The following is a 21,406-nucleotide window of genomic DNA, read 5'->3' on the forward strand; positions in this document are numbered from 1 at the left end:
CCATGGCTAACTTCTTTCTCCTTTTTTTTACCTCCTTTAGGATCTTTTGATCCATGTATAGCAGATTGTGTGTTCCTCTTTTTCCTTCCTGGCATCCTTTCTGTTTCTTTGGGAGAAGTCCACGATTATTTAGGGAGTGGTAGATTTCTTCCCTCAGTTGTGCTGTCAGTATTTTCCACATATTGGGTAAGCACATTATAGGCCTATAGTTGCTGGGGGTACTACCTTTCTCTGTGTTCTTCTGTATCAGTGTAGTTCTGCCTTTTGTCATCCAATCTGCATAACAAAACAGATCTGTAAAAAATGTATCGAAATTGTAATATGGTAGAGGAGCTTTTTTGCATGAAAAATAAATATTTGATCTATACTGTTATTCTTTTATACATATATATATATATATATATATTTATAAGGGAAAATTATTCCCAACTCGCATTTAGGTAAGAATGCACTTTTGTAAATAGCTAAATTCATTCAAAACGTATCACAAACACAAAAACAAATAACATCTAAGTAAATCGCGATATATCCAAAACAGCCGTGCGAGATGGACGAGCCGTAAGAGTTCAGGCTCCTTACCGTGGGGTTCCGATTTTGAATCTCGTTTGATTCAGCCACTCTGATGAGTTGTAAACGACGAAACATGTGTCAGTGGATAATTATATTTTAAAAACAATATATATGCCACTCCTCATATGGTTAATATTCGGTTACCTTTGTTCTTGCAGTGCGTGTGTATATGTGCGGGGGTAGGGGAAGCTGATAAAATAAAATATGTGAAATATGGAATTCTTTCACCTTGACACCGATAGGGGGAAGCAAAGGCCGGAGTGGAGATTTCTTCTGCTGCTAGAGTCTGAATATTTTCTGTTGCCTGTGTCCTCCCTTTAAAAGAGTTTGAACTTACTTTTGCGTGTAGGTGTTACTTTTTAGAGCCTATTTGAAAATACTATGCTTTAACACACGCATATTAAAAGTTTTTAGCTTGAGCTAATGGAGCGGGGGGGGGTGAGTAGGAAAGAGTGTAATCAATCTTAGCCATTTGCATTTTAGCGTTTGTATGAATCACTTCTGTGATTCAATCCCCACGCTATATGTAAGGACTAAAAAAAAGTAAAATACTACTTTAATGCCAAAACTACCCAGTGTTAGATTTTGTCCCAAGAAAACAGCAATCCTTCCGTCTTTGTCAGAAACATCGCTCATGAAATGTGGAGACTCAAGGGAATAGAGAGTTATGAGTTTTTCAAACGTAAATCAAAGATCTACTTTTGATAAGAATATGATAACAGCAACAGTAAGAACTGTGATCATGAGATTAAGGGGCGGGGGGGGGTATAGCAAGCTCGATTCAGCTCATTTATTTGATTATCCATACTGGAAGAGTCCGCCATCACTGCTGATTTCTTCTATCATATTAGCATATTCAGTTATTGTTATTATTCCTTTTTTTTCCCCTCCTCCTGATCAATGGCTTTATCCATGAGCACCTGGCTTTTTATGGTTCAACTGATTCATCGACTTTATTCTTTTTGAGCCGTAATTTCGTATCCTTGTGTTTCTGTTAATCTTCCTGCATGACTGACTCGTTGGATTAGTCACATTAAATCGCATGAACAAAGGAGAACAATCACAACATATGAAAAAGGGATTTTCAATTTTTATTTTTAACTACTTACATTTGCAAACACTCTTTATAAACGAATAAGATCATTCTGATTTTTGCTTATTGTTACTTTCTTCTTGGGGATTTTATTTAATATATATATATATATATATATATATATATATATATATATATATATATATATATATATATATATAGGGACAACAAGAGTATGAAATGAAGACACAAAACTATATATTGGTAGATATAGAATGGATCATTTATTTAATAATGAAATACAGGCAAAATCTGGGGGATAGAAGGGACTTTTTATGCCAGGGCATTTCGAAGCCTAATGCTTCTCATCAGAAGAGTAGAGAAGGTGCTAGGTAGCATGGGGAAGATGCAGCATCTAGCATAAGGTTCATTAGGGACGAAAGAGATTAAGAGGAATTATAGAATGTTGGGGGAAGGTTTATTGAATTCTAAATAAATAATTATTGTTGAGCTTGACACTATCCAGATGAGTCTCCTTTGTGGAATTGAACTTTCTCTTTTCCTTTTAAATTAAGCTATATATATATATATATATATATATATATATATATATATATATATATATATATATATATATGTGTGAAATGATTTTTTAACCAGTCCCATTGGAGACATCTAGTCTCACCTCAAAACACATCTTTCAGAAGCACACTCATGCAGTGCCAACCGAACTAAGATGATCTACAAAAGAAAATCCCATAAACCTTTTACCAAGAGGCAGACTTTTAACTAAAATACTTTTGATTAAAAACACTTTTAACTAAAATAAATCTGAAGAGAGGCAATATAACAGCTTGAAACGCGTTATGAAAATATTTAAATATATAAAAAAATAATAAAAGTCTCAAAAATCAACAAATATTGGTGGCTACACATTTTTAAATATACATTTTTCTCTCGTATATATATATATATATATATATATATATATATATATATATATATATATATATATATATATATATGTGTGTGTGTGTGTGTGTGAATTTAGTTTCCAAACAAATGGCTACACATAAGCATACATGTTTCAGCGAAAACCCAGTAAGGGAATCGCTGTTGTCCTTGGCCTGACGAAGCGATTTCCTTACTGGGTTTTCGCTGAAACATGTATGCTTATGTGTAGCCATTTGTTTGGAAAGTAAATTCACTTATTTTGGCTCTGTCTAAACATTGAGCACTTTTTAGGTGACAGACTTATATATTTTGTTTTAAACAAACAAATAATTACTACCAATACAATATATATATATATATATATATATGATTATTTCCACAGTCCAAAGAACAACGCAGCCCACAAGAACCATGCCAGCTAACGAGCCGGAAGTCTAAGATTCGAGTTTCGCCCTCATTTGGGCTCATCAGTCAGACATATCCGCACCCAGGATTTGAAACCCGAACCTCCTACATGCGAGGCAAGTACTTTACGAACTGAGCAAACGCCCTGTACTCAAGAAATTCATTAACCAACACAGATCAATGAAAGCGACACTCTATAACAAAAATGGCTCGTTAGGTTAGCTCTGCTGAATAGCGTTGTCCTTTCAGGTTCAAAATCCCTACTTGTGAGACATCGTCTTGGGGTTCAGCTGGTTGGATGACCACGTCCCTTGTCGAGATTCCACAGCTGTATTTCGTCGCGGTTTGCTTGATCTGTGTTGGTTAATGAATTTCTTGTGTGCATTTGCTCAGTTGTTAGAGTGCTTGCCTCACATGTAGGAGGCTCGGTTTCAAATCCCGTGCGGATATGTCTGACTGATGAGCCCAAATGAGGGCAAAACTTAGACTTCCGGTTCGTTGGCTGGCATGGCTCTTGTGGGCTGCAGCGTTCTTTGGGCTGTGGAAATAATTATATATAATCTCTCACATTCTGAAAATATTTATATGTATATATATATATATATATATATATATATATATATATATATTAGTGATGTAATGATTCCAATATTTTTCCTGATTGCAATACAATTACCAATTCGGTACTAAATTCCTGATTCTGATACAATTACCGATTCTGATTTTTTATAAATCTCTAAATATTAAACTATAAATTTGCTATTTTCCTTCTGATTACTGTAAAATTGAATGAACAATGTGTATATATTTCCTTAACCGTAAAAACACTCGGGGGGGGGTGATCTTCAGATTTTCATTTTACTGATAATTTAAAATCAATGACTATTTGTTATTTCATTATTACTACAAGCAGTGAGAGATTTTGTTTTAAACAAAATCAAATAAAAAAGATAATTAAAGGAATCGTTTTTGGCATCGGAAAATAATCACAATTTTTTTCGATTCCACCAAATGTCAGATTCAGATTCACAATTCCGATTAATCGCCCCAAAACTAATGTATATATATATATATATATATATATATATATATATATATAGTGTAATATAATAATTCTCCAAGTTTCAAATATCAAGTTTTCTGAGTTAGTCATTTATTACTTTTTCAAAAGCTATCCATTGCAATATTGTTTCGTATTGCGACTAAGAAGTCTGCAAAATTATATTATTGCTGCATATTTAGTCACATACTAATCAGATAAAATTTATATAAAAAAAGATTTTTTTCATGACAAAAAGTTTATTTATGAGAATGATTTTTTAACCCATTACCCATTATGATTGGTAGATAAAAACCGAGTACATTTCAAGCAAATGATTAACCCATATATATATATATATATATATATAAAATATATTTTAGTCATCGACATACAGACCTGTTTCGTTGTTTCACAACTCATCAGTGCCGCTAGACTAACACCTCTCCCAAGCCGAGGATCGAACCTAGAACCGTCGTGATGACAGTCGGCAGTCCTACCCCTTGACTACGGAATCGGTGGCCGAAATTAACCTGTCCGAACGATTATTTAAATAAACATCGGTCCGCTACTCGTAGAGGGCTCAAACGTTTGTTTGTAAACAAATCGCGAGCTTCGCATTATTTCAGCTAAATTAAGTAGCGAGTAAGATAATTTTCGAGAGTGCTCTACCAAAGAGGGGAGCTTTATAAAATATATTTTAGTCATCGACATACAGACCTGTTTCGTTGTTTCACAACTCATCAGTGCCGCTAGACTAACACCTCTCCCAAGCCGAGGATCGAACCTAGAACCGTCGTGATGACAGTCGGCAGTCCTACCCCTTGACTACGGAATCGGTGGCCGAAATTAACCTGTCCGAACGATTATTTAAATAAACATCGGTCCGCTACTCGTAGAGGGCTCAAACGTTTGTTTGTAAACAAATCGCGAGCTTCGCATTATTTCAGCTAAATTAAGTAGCGAGTAAGATAATTTTCGAGAGTGCTCTACCAAAGAGGGGAGCTTTATAAAATATATTTTAGTCATCGACATACAGACCTGTTTCGTTGTTTCACAACTCATCAGTGCCGCTAGACTAACACCTCTCCCAAGCCGAGGATCGAACCTAGAACCGTCGTGATGACAGTCGGCAGTCCTACCCCTTGACTACGGAATCGGTGGCCGAAATTAACCTGTCTGAACGATTATTTAAATAAACATCGGTCCGCTACTCGTAGAGGGCTATATAAATTCATTCACACTGAAAAAGACTGAAAGATCAGTCGAAAATTATATGCTTTTGAAAGATACATTCTTGTTTTTTTTTCAAAAGACATTTTGTATTCCTACCCGTCAACACATAGGAAATAAATACAGAAAAGATATAAACATTTATATATTTTTCGTATTGATTTTTTTTCATGCATATTTACACACACACACATAAGTGATGGGACGATTCGAATACTTTTCCAGATTCCATAATTAATTCCCGATTTCAATACAATTATCACTTCCGATTCTGATTCTTTATAAATCTTTAAATATTTAATTACAAAGCTGTTATTTTTTCTCGATTACTGTAAAAACAAATGTTAAATGTGCAGATATTTTCCCAAACGTAAAAATACATATGTCTGTAGATTTCAGTTTTACTGGTTGTTTAAAATCAAGAAATTATTCATTATCTTATCATCACTGAAGTTAAGCAACATTGAACCTGGCCTTGTCAGTACTAAAATGAGTGCCATTTGGTAATTTCAGGTGCTGTATGTACTCTCTGCTTATCTCGGCATTGTTTCCAGTCGTCTAGCACTTCTCCTTGCCACTGAACTTAAGCAACCCTTGCCTCACAATTACATACACAGCTACCCTTACAGGGGGTACCCATTGTCTCTTTTATATTTTATTTATTTAGTTTATTTATTGTTAATTATTGAATACAGTTAGTACATTTGTTCTGGTATTAAATGAGATCCGATTAATAAGGGACTGTAGTTATTTTTTTTAGTATGGCTTCTAGTAATTTTAGTCTTCGTGTGCAATTGTTAAGGTATTGAATTTTACTATTGTTAGTTTAGATATTTCAAATGTCGGACGACTGTAAGTTTTTATCATGGAGTGTTAGGTCTTGTTTTACGGCGCTGTTGTCTGCTAAATGGTAGGTTAGTTGTCGGGAGAGTGTAAATACATCAGGCTGCAATACAGAAAAAGAAAACGACAGCAACAAAAATCGCTCCTGACGACGATTGGATGCACCGATAGAAAGCGCTTGAGACGAATATGGCCGAACAACAACTTTTGAGCTCCATAATACCAATCGAAATAAAAATTAAAAAAACGCTCGGCGAATTTTTTTTTTTTTTTTTTGCATTTTATGACTACCATTATATAATAAAGTCTCATACAATGTTAAAACCAACAAATGTTTAGCTTTGCTATATGTATAAATTTGTTAACATAGTTATTACCGAATTTTTGATACCTCCCAATAAGGCAGTATTATTTTCGATTTAACAGTAAAGGATCATCATTAGTATTATAAAATTAAAAAAACAAACTCTATCAAATACGCTTAGTTTTAGTTGGACATTTTACTTACAGATATTATTCGATTTCTCTAATTTAATTCCCTCATTTAAAGGATATCATCAAATCAGTATAAAATTAACAAAAAGAGCACCTTATGTATTAATTGTTTGAGTGGACTGGATTTAATAGAGTTAAACAGAGTAAAGAATTTAAGATGTAAGTAGGTTAATTAGTTTAAAGGTTGATTTCAGCTTGAAAAACGCAAAATTTCATTTGCTCCTTCTTCCTTTCTTTCATTTTATTTTATTTTCTCTGCTTCTTTTTCTTTTTCCACCCTTTCCCTATGCCCAAGCCTAACGTGACCTACCAAAACGGCTACTCAACATTTTTATAGTTTGTTTGAACTTGTCTATAGAGGTCACTCTCTGCTATATATATATATATATATATATATATATATATATATATATATATATATATATATATATGTCTTCTCCCCCCCCCCATCCAACTCTTCATTTTAAATGTCTCTCCCCTCCACTTTCCCTTTCTACCTATCCTATCTCACTAACGTTTAATTCCAGTAATACTAAGGTCTTTAAAAAAATCCAACCATACCTTAAAAATCTTTTCACCGGCCCATAAAGAAGAATTACTCCAGAAATATGCCCAACTTGGATTTCTACTCTATGATGTAAATATGCCCAGCTTGGATTTCATTACCTCACTGCTTTAAAGGACAGTTATCGTGGATTTTACCGCGCAGTTTGGAACTAAACCTTTATATCCTTTTCTTCAGTTTCCCCTGCTATGTGATTTCTATTTAATCAATTTTTGATTATGATTTTCCATGTCTAACTGACTTTAGCAAATAAGATGAATACCGTTATATCTATTTGCTAATATTTTATCCTCTGAAGAGATGGTAGGCATCGAAACCCTATAGGATAAGGAGATAAAATTTCTAAAGTATTCTTTGTCTTACTTTGAATAATAAAAAATCCTTGTTTTAAATAAAGTATTTTTTAATTTCATTGAATCACTAGAGAGAGAGAGAGAGAGAGAGAGAGAGAGAGAGAGAGAGAGAGAGAGAGAGAGAGGAGAGAGAGAGAGCTGTAAACTTTAAAATATTTTAAAATATCAAAACCAGTTTTGCAAGTTTATTTACTAGTGTTGTCCTTGTATCTGTTAGTAATGAATTTCATTCATAGAATGAACTTGAATGAATGTGTGTAGTAAGGATAAGAGATAGTAAAAGTGGTTGGCAATAGGATATATAGAACAACCGCTAAAGCATCAGCAGCAGTGGCAGCTTTTTCAAACATGAACATATTTGACTGTGGCTCGCATGAATGAATATTCATTTCTCATCCGGTAACGGTCTCTCGTCGCTCACCACACAGAATCTTCTTGGAAACACAATAATACTTACACTAACAAACAAATAAATAGGAAACACACTTCGTATTATTTGGATTCTACGGACTACTGTTCTATCTTTTTAGTGTTATTTTTACAACGTTTTAGTCGATGTAACCTCCTACCTTCTTCATGTATATCTTTTTGAACTCGGGAATCTTTTTGTCCAACTTGGAAATCTTTCTGTTGAATGTGGGAATCTGCACGGAATTTCGAATGGAACCCTTTATTTAATCCACGGGAATAGCATACTCTTGTTCCACCAGTCATGGCTGGGTAGAAGTCCTAAGTAATTGGCAATTGTATTTTGGGTGACACACTGAGGATTGAATCTTCAACCTCCAGAAGAGTGTAACTTTCAAAATTGAATTTTAGCAAGTATTTCATCTTCTATACTACGAGTCCTTGCGACAAGAAAACCTTAAAAAAGTCGGAAGTTAAATCGACTAAAACGATGTGAAAATAACACTCCATATGAGAACAATAGTCCGAAGAATCCAAATAATACAAATTATCAATCCTCATCTAAAAAATTCAGAAACGGGAAACACACTTGCTTAGAAATCATGTTGAAAGTCTGTTTTTGGTCCTTTTCCAGAAATGTCAACTAGAGGGAATGCAAAACTGCTGGAGACCCAGTGGGAAGGATATTTCAGCAGCGCTCTGGAGGTCTCTTTAGTTCTATTGTTTCTCCTGTTAAGTATCAGGTCAGCATAAAAGTTTTGCTGGTTTGTAGAAGAGGCGTTTTAAACGATTGTAATTTATTTTATGCATATTGTTATCATTTAAACGTATCACCATGATTAGTTTCTAACTTTTTTTTTTAGATTATTAAAGCATCATTCATATTTTTCTGCAATATTCTCACCCATGCTGATCTGAAAACGACCTTCTTTAATCAACAGACAGAAAGTCATCTTCCATGATGATAATGCTCGTCTTCACATTGCAATCATGTTTCTAGTTATGAACTTTTCTAAGTCTTTTTTTGTTTAATATGCAATTCCCTACACTGATTAATCCTTATCCCACTTCGTTTCTTTTTCACATAATATCTTTCAGGTGTAAATCATTGTGCACGATTATTAGTTTCCTAGTCTCCTGATCAGGATGCCTAAGTTTGTTTTTTTTTGAAAGATTATTATAATCATCAGTATTAGTATTAAGGAAATTTTTTTCTTTTTTTACACGGAGGTCACCACTTATCAAGATCCGGAAGCCACTCGGGGATAAGGGTTATTGCGTGTACAGTAATCAATGGGATAGTATCGTAGTAATCGTTAGTATTGGAGATTAGATTATTAGTATTGATAAAGTGTCTTACTTAAGGGGGCGGTTCATAAGGAATTTGTTTATGTTGGACTTGAAGACATCCAAGTTATATCTTTTTCACATAATATTATCTTTCAGGTGTAAATCATTGTGCATGATTATTATGTGATTTTATTTTATGTGATAAGAGGGGAGGCTTGATCTTGATAATAACTGACTGCTCGACTGAGCTTCAATCTATGGTCCCCCTCGCCAAACTTTCACAAGAAACACTCGTCTAGCTGAAAACACTATCAATAATTCCCCCCCTCTTTATCTGTGCCTAAACCTAAACGTAGATTCCATGAGCAAAGCTTTTTTCTTAGAACTGCACGCCTGTGGAATTGCCTTCCGTTTTCCTGCTTTCCAGCTGATAACAATATGGTTGTCTTCAAGTCCAATGTAAACAATTTCTTGATGAGCCGTTCCATTTAAGTTAACAAATTTACCGAATTTCCATTACTAACGAATTCTATATTGTCCAATTGATTACTGTACACTCTTAACCCTTATCCTCGAGTGGTCTCTGGGCCTTGATGTGGTTATGCCTGTGTAAAAAAAACAAAAAAATGATAATAATATATCAAAATAAAAAATTTCTTTCACTTCTTATATAAACACAAAAATATTCTATTATTAATATTACTAGCAGGACCTGTGGAAATTCCACAGCAGTATCTTTCATATGCAATGTATTGCTGCTTGTCATTCTATGGACGTTCAGGGTGAATGGAGACCTCGTGATATTATTGTAGCCCTTTTGTTAAAACTGTAAAAGTACTTATCTAAGTAATCTGGTTAATGTAGTGTCAGAATATATCTGGTTATTATGGTTTATCTCCAATATCCTTATAGGTGTTTGTGACACATTTCCATTTATGGACACGTGGTGTGAACGGAAACCCCACAATATCATTATACCATCCTTAGAAAGAACAGATACTACCTTTGGATCCTAGCCAAAAGACCAAGAAGGTATATTTTATTTTCAAAAGTGACATTATTTTTATTTTTATTTTTTTGCATCACGTCTTCGATGATCGGGAGATCCTATTTATTAAAAAGGAGGTTAGAAGGCGATAACATATTACAAACGTTAAATTAGCGTGTATATATATATATATATATATATATATATATATATATATATGCTAATTTAATGTTTGTGGTATGTTATTATCTCTTATCCTCCTTTTTAATAAATAGGATCTCCCGATTGAATAATTTATAATCTGGAAACCGTGACACACGTACGTACGTTAAAGGTACTATGGTATTAATATATAGATTATTATTATTATTATTATTATTATTATTCAAAATGCAAGGATCCTGTCATATTCCAGAGAAGCAGTATACAGCACACATGTCTAACCTGTAATCTTGTATGGCTGCGAAACCTGGTCAACGGCGACACGTCAGAATAATACAAGCTGCAGCACATCGGACGGAATAAGTGACATGTGAAAATATGCACACGACGACGATTCACCTCATGTGGCCACGTCTCTCGCTGTCAGTCATTCAAAACACTCAGAAGCGTGTCCCACACTGATGTCGATGGTCCAAATCAACATTGTAGGCCACTTAAGATATCGAAGAGATTACTTCCTGACATGATCCTGGCAGGTGGCGCAAGCGAAATAGTAACAAGCAGGAAAAGTTTGAAATCATTCACGAAACGCATAACTTTAAGCATGAGACAAAAAGACTAAAAATGAAAATAATAATAATAATAATATAGTGATAGTAGTGGTAGCAGCAGCAGTAGTAGTAGTATTCTTATTACTACTGTTACTACTAGTAGTAGTAGCAATAGTAACTGATACTACTACTAGTAGTAGTAGCAGTAGTAATATTTCTACTAAACATACATACCCCTGACAAACCCACTTTGCAACAAAATCACACCCCTTCACTGTAGAGGTCTCTAAATGCTGGCAGGCCTTTTACTCTAGATTTTGGAATTCCCTTTCTGCTACCTGCTTCTCTGACTTTACTGACATGCAAAAGTTTAAATGTAATGTAAACCAATATCTTGCTCATCTTCCCTAAACATGGACTCAAATAGTAGTTCCTTACGTCCAAGTGGCAATGTGCCTTGTTTGGGATGAATGTGAATAAAAAAAAAGAAAAAAACGACTTTCTTGCCCGAACTTAAAATCTGCTTCCTACCAATTGTCATAAAATTTTAACCATAGAATGATATAACCTTCAAAAACATGGATACGAAATCTGCATAAATTAAAACGTCATATTTGAGCATATTTTCTGACTGTGCCACGTCGAGTTGCCTGCTAGTATATAAATAAAGAAGTGATTTTTAAATGAGTAAAAAGTTTGATAGAATTTAAGTTTGAATCAAATAAACGTGCAGTATTTTGTTACTGTTAAACGTGAATCTATATAATTTGACCATTTTCAGTAAAGGGTCAAAAAAGTAACTAAAGAGATTGTCAAAAAACCAGTAAAACTAAAATTTCTCTCTCCCCCTCTCTCTCTCTCTCTCTCTCTCTCTCTCTATATATATATATATATATATATATATATATATATATATATATATATATATATATATATATACCCCCACACACAACTGTGATTTTTACGTTTGAGAAAATATCTGCACATTTATAGTTAAATATTTAGAGATTTATAAAGAATCGGAATCAACACTTGTATCATAATAAGGAATTTAGTATGGAATCGGTAATTGTATCGGAATCAGGAAAAATATTGAAATCATCCCATCACTAATATCTATACTGGTAGCCAAATTGTATATTGAAATGCTCATATCTTTGGTTCTATTGGACAGAAACTACATAAAAATGTGCAGGCTTTTTGGAGATTATGATACTATTTTATAGTTAAAGTTTTATGACAATTAGTAAAAAAGAAACTATATTTTCAAGCCAATCAAATATGCCCCAATTTGCCTACATTTGTATATATAGTGTCCTGGCATCCAAGCTTGAGTTTTTCTGCTTTGGGATGAATTTTGCTTAAGGTTTTTTTTGCTCGGTTGTCTCCCTTATGGCCTTATTAGGGTACCAATATACTAGCTGGCAGCCTAACATCTCCCAATCCTACAATATGCTTAAATATGATATCTTAATTTATGCAAATTGTATATGTGTTATTATAAAATCAGTCCTCTATTGAATATTGTATATTACAAGGAATAATTTGCTTGATGGACTAATTCACAAAATAAATAAAAAAGAAAAAATAATAATGATAATGTCGTTCATCAAATTCCGTCTGTGTTTGTTTACAATATTATGTCAGCTGATATTTGGGCTTCACAATGAATGTCCTGCAAAATTCACTTCTGATTAATGTTTAGTTTTAAAATGTGCAAACGAAGAAATGATTAGCGGCGATTTTAAACATGACCTTGTTTTATCGTAAATTGAACTCATTGATAAGAAAAAATTAAAATAAAATGAAGTATACCCGGGCTTGAGCAGGGGATCATTCACTAGTCGAATGCGCTACCACTAGGCTATATCTCCAGATTATAATAAATCTGTTGTTTTTTTTTTTTAAGAAGAAATAATTTGCTAAAGTTTTATTATCTCCCTTGGCTGGTGTAACACAGAATATTCTCTTGTAAAATTATTCTTACATATATATATATATATATATATATATATATATATATATATATATATATATATATATGTGTGTGTGTGTATATATATGTACATATATATATATATATTTTTTTTTTTTACACAGTGATCACCACTTATCAAGGCCCGGAAGACACTCAGGGATAAGGGTTATTGCTAGTACATTACGTTAGTGTGGAGATTTGATGAAGTGTTTAATTAGGGGGCGGTTCATTAGGAATTTGTTAACATTGGACTTGAAGACATCCAAGTTGTAGTCCGGAGGGAAGCAGGCAAACGGAACAGAGTTCCACAGGCGTGCAGTTCTAAGAAAGAAGCTTTGTTCATGGAATCTGCGTTTTGATTTAGGCACAGATATAGAGTGGGGGAAATTTTTCACAGTGGATTCAGCTAGACGGGTGATTTTTGTGAAAGATTGGCGAGGGGGGACCAGGGATTGGAGTTCAGACGAGCACCTGCCATGAAAATAACGATAAAACAAGGATAGGCTCGCAACGTCTCTTCTGTGGGAGAGAGGTTGTAGGGTAGAGAAAAGGGCATCCCCCACTAAACCACGAAGTCTATTTTGTACTCTGTCAAGGCAGGATAGGCTGTTTTTGGCAGCTCCTGCCCAGATATGGCAACAGTATTCCATCCTTGGACGTACTTGGCTTTTATATAGATTGAGAATTGCATCAGTAATGAGATATTTTCTGGAGCGGTAGAAGGATCGCACCATCTTTCCAGCGACCTTTTTTTTTTTTTTTTTTTTTACATGGGTGTCACCACTTATCAAGGCCCAGAGGCCACTCAAGGATAAGGGTTAATAGGTATACATTAGTCATTGTGATTTTAGCATAGTAAACAGTGGGCATTTTGTAACTTGGATTACTTAGGGGGACGATTCAATTAGAACTTGTTCACATTGGACTTTTTCTTTTTTTTTTTCATAGGTATCACCACATTATCAAGGCCAAGAGGCCACTCAAGGATAAGGGTTAAAGAGTGTACAGTAGAAATTGGACAATATAATAATCATTAGTAATGAAAATTTGTTAAATTTGATAACTTATATGGAACGGCTCATCAAGAAGTTATTTACGTTAGACTTGAAGACAACCATATTGTAGTCAGCCGGAAAGCAGGAAAACGGAAGACAATTCCACAGGCGTGCAGTTCTAATAAAAAAGCTTTGTTCATGGAATCTACGTTTAGGTTTAGGCACAGATAAAGAGTGGGGGGAATTATTGATAGTGTTTACAGCTAGACGAGTGTTTCTTGTGAAAGTTTTGCGAGGGGGGACCATAGATTGAAGCTCAGTCGAACACTTTCCATGAAAATAACGATACATCAGAGACAAACTCGCAACATCTCTTCTGTGAGATAGAGGTTGCAACAGACTTGATGTACATGTTCCATTTCAGATCAGGAGTAAAGGTCAAACCCAGAAGCTTGTCAAAACACGGAGCCTCACCCAGACGAGAGCCATCCATCACAATTGATGCCAGCTGGGGATCAGAGCGTTGTATATATATACATATATATATATATATATATATATATATATATATATATATATATATATATATATATATAGGTATATATATATATATATGTATATATGTACATATATATATGTATATATATGTACATATATATATATACGTATATATATATGTACATATATATATATACGTATATATATGTTCTTGTTTTTAGAAGATTAGAGGTTACATCAACCGTGACATTATACAAACAACACTCAAGATGAGAACAGTAGTCTGAATAATCCAAATAATATGAATAACCAATTCTCATCTTAAAAAGTTTAGAAAGACCTCTCTATTGTTTGACCAATTAGTTCCCTCTGGTATCTATTATTCCCTTCGCCTCTATCTACTCAATAAGTACCCCAGTTTATTGTAATTTCAAGCTTAGTTTTTTATCAAGGCCTAAGGAACTTCGAGGAAAAAGATTAATGAGTGTAAGGTGGTTGCTGAGATAACAGCTTAATGATCAGTAGCAGTGGAGTTGGGTGGAATTTGATTATTTAAAGGGGTGGGACATCAAAAATATGTTTACATTGGACTTGAAGGCAACCATGCTGTACTCAGCTAGGAAGCGGGCTAGCAGAATAGATTTCCACAGGCAGGCAGTTTTAGGAAAGAAGCTTTGTTCATGGAATTTGCGTTTAGATTTAAGCACAGTAGAGGAAATTGTTGGTAGTGGCTGTAGCTAGATGAATGCTTTTTGTGAAAGTTTTGTGGCGAAGGCAGAGATCATAGATTGAAGCTCAGACGAGTAGAATAGAATTCCACAAGCGAAAAGTTCTGGGAAAGAAATTTTGTTCATGGAATCTGTGTTTAGATTTAGGCACGGATAGAGAGTAGGAAAAATTGCTGATAATGGTTGTAGCTAGATGAGTGCTTTTAGCGAAAGTTTGACAGAGGGGGAGGGGACTTTGTGGAATTTTAAATGCCAACACATGCCAACAAATAAATGAGGAAAACAGCAGATCAATCAGGCAGAACACCTTTCGGAAGTAGTTAAGTGGGCTTGTCCACTGAGTACTTGCATTCCAAACGCACAAGAACCTGCCGCCAGCCAGACAAATGCATGCATATAGTGCATTTAGGAGGAATGTCTTCTCTCCCATTCTTTTGTTGTCAATCACTGTCTCACCAACTGCTCATTTGTATTACAACTATTTTCAACGTGTTCGGCCTGGGGAATGCATTAGAACTGCTTAGTACATATGGGCGTTCTCTTTCAAACGTCTTATTTTCCGGTTTGGCTCTCTATTAATTATCGCGGTTTTACTCTACGTGGGCTGGTGAACATCTCTTGCTACACGTGATAGGCAATAACTAATTTTGAGATTAGGAGTCACAAGGACCCGTGGTGTTACAAATAAAGTACTTGGAAAATTCAGTTGTAAGTGACACTCTTCTAAAAATTTCGGAGTTCGTTTGGTAAAAAATCGAAATATTAAATTTACATATAAAAAAAAAAAATTAAAAAATTAAATTTTAATGTGTTTGGTAAAATATCAAATATTAAATGTAAATTCATTTAGTAAAAAACAAAATCGAAAAATTAAATTTTTATGCATTTGGTAAAAAATCAAAAAATAAAATTTTAAGATGTTTGCTAAAAATCAAAAAATTAAATTTTAATGCATTTAGCAAAAAATAAAAAAAATAAAATTTTAACACGTTAGGTAAAAAATCGAAAAATTAAATTTTAACACGTTTGGTAAAATCGAAAAATTAAATTTTAATGCATTTAGTAAAAAAATTGAAAAATTATATTTTAATGCATTTCGTAAAAAAAAAATCACAATATTAAATTTTAATGCATATTGTAACACTTTTAAAAAGTACATTTTAATGCGTTTTGTAAAAAATAGAAAAATTAAATTTGAATGCATTTGGTAAAATTAAAAAATTAAATTTTAATGCGTTTGGTAAAAGAACACAATATTAAATTTTAATGCATATTGTAAAAAATGAAAATTTTTTAGATGTTTGGTAAAATATCTAAAAAGTAAATTTTTATGCGTTTGGTAAAAATCAAAAAATTAAATTTTAATGCGTTTGGTAAAAAATCAAAAAAATTAAATTTTAACAGGTTAGGTAAAAAATCGAAAAATAAAATTTTAGCACGTTTGTTAAAAAATCGAAAAATTAAATTTTAATGCATTTAGTAAAAGATTGAAAAATTACATTTTAATGCGTTTGGTAAAAAAATCACAATATTAAATTTTAATGCATATTGTAAAAATTCCAAAAATTAAATTTTAATGCGTTTGGTAAAAAATAGAAAAATCAAATTTTAATGCATTTGGTAAAAATGAAAATATAAATTTTAATGCGTTTGGTAAAATATCACACTTTTAAATTTTAATGCATATTGTAAAAAATGAAAAAAAATTAAAAACATAGATGCATTTGGTAAAAAAAGCAAAAAATTAAATTTTAATGCGTGTGCTAAAAAATTAAAAAATAAATTTTCTATCGTTTGGTAAAAAAAATAGAAAAATTAAATTTTAACACATCTGATAAAAAAATCGAAAAATTGAATTTTATAGTGTTTAGTAAAAAATAAACTTTATAGCGTTTGATAAAAAATTTTAAAAAATTTAATTTATAGCGTTTGGTAAAAATTTTTACAAAATTTTATAGCGTTTGGTAAAAAATAAAAAAAATTAAATTTTAATTCGTTTGGTAAAAAAAATTAAATTTTATAGCGTTTGGTTAAAGAATAAAAAATATAATTTATAGTGATTGGTAAAAACATCGAAAAATTAAATTTTAACACGTTTCATAAAAAATCAAAAAAATAAATTTTATTGCATTTAATAAATAATAAAAAAAAATTAATTTTATAGCGTTTGGTAAAAAATGAAAAAAATAAATTTTAATACGTTTGGTAAAAAATTGAAAAATTAAATTTTAACATGTTTGGTAAAAAAATCGAAAAATTAAATTTTAACATGTTTGGTAAAAAATAGAAAAAATTAATTTTATTGCATTTGTCAAAAGTTATTAGCTGTATTTTTCTTTTTTCCCAATTATCGGGAGTTAACTATACTGTAAGATTGTAAGATTATTACATTGGGAACGTCCTTTAACCTAACAATATTCGGCTAACTTGTCCATGTGCAACACTTTACATAAACAGGTAAATGCAGCTATTATAAGCAAGCCTCTGCAAAATAGTATTAACATACTGTTATATATTACGGACCTGACGCCAGTAGCGATTAAGTTAGCTAGTTTGAATTTTGACAAGGGTCACATTTAGTGTATCTCAGAATGAAATTAATCTGCAAACAATATTGTTCCCAGTGACAGGTGACGTAAAGGCAAAGCAGGAGGAAGAGGTCATGCGCCGTAGAAAAAACAAGAGTTGAATGATATGAAGATATGACGGATAGCATCACATTTATAAGTGTGAGAAAATGTAGGTTTTCAGATCAGTTTCGTGGTGGAAGCTATGCACACGAGACACACCCCATGATGTAGAAAATTGATAATCACTGTGAATGTTAATTCGATGTACTTATCTGTCTCCATCACTCATTTCTTAAGTTATAAAATTAAGAAGTAAACAATTAGTTAAGATTCTATTAGTCTCTCTCTCTCTGCTAAGAAAACTCAGAAATCGTCTCCTTGTGTCTTTCCTGCAAAATAATTTTTATTTGTCTTAGTTGAACAGACGACACTATGGACGATCACTAAACAAAAGGGCAACTTATGAAAGACGTCAAAGAGAACATCAACAATGAAGAGAATGAAAAGATGACACTAAATAAAATGATGACGACACTAAAATAAACACCAGCGCATGTATGTGTGCAGAAGTTTATTTGGTTTATTGATTACTTATTACTGAAAACATTACAATACCGTCTGAGATTAGAACACTTTTTGCACCTATATTTTTTTCTCTTTATTTCTGTTACAATATTTTCCCTATAAAATAAGGGTACGATTTAAAAAAGAAAGTAAGGTTCTACTTATAGACACTGGCGATAGAAACTGACCAATCAAATGGAGCCACGTTCTACTAGGAATCAATCAATGTTGAACATTGATTATTCTGTGGAATTCAATTTATATTACAGAGCAATTATTTTTATGCATGTTTTAAAAAACATTTTGAAAATTCCGAACAGACCTGAATGATGATGAATGACGTCACGTTTTCAAGCTAAGAGAAAGAAAGTTAATTAATCTTTCTCTTTCTGGAAGCCCTGCAGATCGCACAAACTGCTAATAATGTAGAAATAATCTGAATACAATGTCGTCTGGATATTCTCTACTTGTCTGCGTCACTCATTTTATTAAGTTAGAAAATTGAGTTTAAGAAGTATATAACTAGATAAGATAACATTACTCTCTCTCTCTCCTAAGTCGATTCTCCTTAAATTAAACCTTTAAGAAAACTCAGCAAAAGTCTCCCTGTGTCGTTCATGCATGAAAAAGTTATTCATCTTAATTAAAAACGCGGCAAAGAGAAACAGTGATAATGAAGAGAATAAAAAGGTGAGCAAATTTATAAATATTCAGCGCACGTATACATAAAGTTTATTTGTTTTATTGATTATTTGCTGACAACATTACAATACTATCTGAGACTAAAACACTTGTTTGCTTTTATATATCTACACCATAACATGGATTACTGTCTATAACAAGACACATGAAAAATAAAAATAATAATGATTATTGTGAAAATGACAGAGCACTCTGCAAATGTGAACATCTATGAATTTAGAAGAAATAGTTTCTTATGTCAGGTTACTCGGCATATTCTGAAGTTATAGAAATGATTTCTTGTTTGGTGACTCCACTGGATGAAGCCGGACAGCTCTCACGTTGAAGAAACGACTCATTGGACAAACACAGACATCTTTCCAGTTAAAAAGACGTCTCATCAGGTCTGGTGACACAACTGCAACAATGCGGATATCTTTCCCGTTGAAGGGATGATACGTCAGATCTGTTGACTCAACTGGACAAAAGCGGACATTTCTCACATTGAAGAGACAACATTAGGTCTGGCGATTCAAATAGATGAATGTGGACGTCTCTCAGGTTCAAGAGACGAATTATCAGGTCTGATCACTTGGTTGGACAAATGTGACGTTCTTTTTTTTTTTTTTTAATTACATTTTCACCCCAAACAAGGCACATTGCCACTTTGGTGTAGGGGGCTACTATCAGGGGCAGCAACTACTGGGGCACTATGTTGGGATTTGGGCAGCAAGATGTCGGTTCACGTTGCACTTGAACTTCTGCATGTCAGTACTGTTGGGGAAGCAGAAACTTGGAATGGAATTCCAGAGTCTAGCGGTTCTGGGGAAGAAACTACTGGAGTAGAAAGATCTTTTACATCTAGGGATCTCTTCTGTGTGGGGGTGGGATTTTGCTGCCTGTCGGGTTTGTCGAGGGTATCTACGCCACGGGGGCACAAGTGCTTACAGTTCGTCAGAGCATTCACCATTAAAATACTTGTAGAACAGGCAGAGGGATGCAACGTTTCGTCGATGGGACAGAGGCTGAAGCTTAGATGCCAGTTCAGGGCCTATCAGATTGGTGACTCTTTTTTGAACCTTCACTCTAATTTGACCTTTTAACACTGCCAGACAGCATGATCTTTAATGCTTATAAGTACAACCAAACGGAAACTAACCAATATTTATAACTAGTTAACAGAGCCACCATTCAATGTATAACATCATGATAAAAGGCGCCTGAAGAAGCAAATAACCACACTATTTTATTTCCGAGATACATTGCTAAAAAATTTCATTTGTTTCAGTGGAAAAAGTTGTATTTGAACTTTTTAAAAAAAATGTATTTTTTTTTTTGTAAGACAAAAGCAGTTCCTATCTTCATTTCATTCATGCAGTTTATTCAAAAGTAATGATATCCTCCTCCTCCTCCTCCTCCTCCTCTCTCTCTCTCTCTCTCTTCATCTAAATTGATGCAAACAGACATGAAAAATGTACCAAAAAAAAATGCAGACAAGAAATATTTTTTTTGTTATCTTTTGAAAATAGTCCAATGTGTATGCACACAGGAATACCTACCTGTTTTTTGCTTCCCTGACTGTACTGATATGCAGGAGTTTAAATGTAATGTGAACAGATATCTTGCTATTCAACTCCCTACAATCCCCTATTCAAACATAATCTCAAATAGTAGATCCTTACGTTCAAGTAGCAATATGCCTCGTTTGGGTGAAAAAGAGTAAAAAAAAAAAAAAAATACATATAAAAATATTGACCCAACGGGTCACCAACAATCTAGTAAGTATTATAAGTCTGAAGAAAATACAGGCAAGGGCTGCTGTTGTCTTGTTATCTTAGGAAAGAAATTTGTATAAAAAGAAAAATTTGTTTTATTTACCTTTATCTACATAGTTGTTGTTTCACCATGTTTTGACCAACTCATCCTCTGGCCTTCTTCAGATCGCGGTGAAGAAGGCCAAAGGAATAGTTGGCTGAAACATAGTGAAACAACAATTATGAAGATGAGGATAACAGTCAGCAAATAAGATAAATAAACAAATTACTCATCTCAAAGGATTCTAATAAAAAAAAAATTAATATATAAAAAGAAACATCCATTACATGCTAAGAGGAATCGTTTTATTCTAAAGAAACGTTCTTGTCTGAATCAAAGAAACAGCAATGAAAAACCTTCAAAATACTTTTCCAAACTTATTTTCTTTTGTTAAAAGGAACCGATAAACATGATTAATAAAAGACATCTTCGGATTATCCAAAGCGAACATGAATACCGAATACAAACCGTACGTTTTATTCAAGACGGTTAATCTACATCGCTAATCTATAATTTCCTGTTTGCAGCCATTTTTTTTTTTTGTATCAGTTTTGCTGGAAGTAAAATTTCCATACTGCACCTAACGGAATGCACATTCTAATGTCTGCTGCAATACTATTTCCTAATCATAGAAATAAAAGTTGGGACGATTAATCAGAGGCAGAATTGAGAATCAGAAAAAAAATCG

This window comes from Euprymna scolopes, chromosome 26 (genome assembly GCF_053919585.1).
Source record: "Euprymna scolopes isolate OS-2025 chromosome 26, ASM5391958v1, whole genome shotgun sequence".
In the NCBI taxonomy this organism is placed as follows: Eukaryota; Metazoa; Mollusca; class Cephalopoda; order Sepiida; family Sepiolidae; genus Euprymna; species Euprymna scolopes.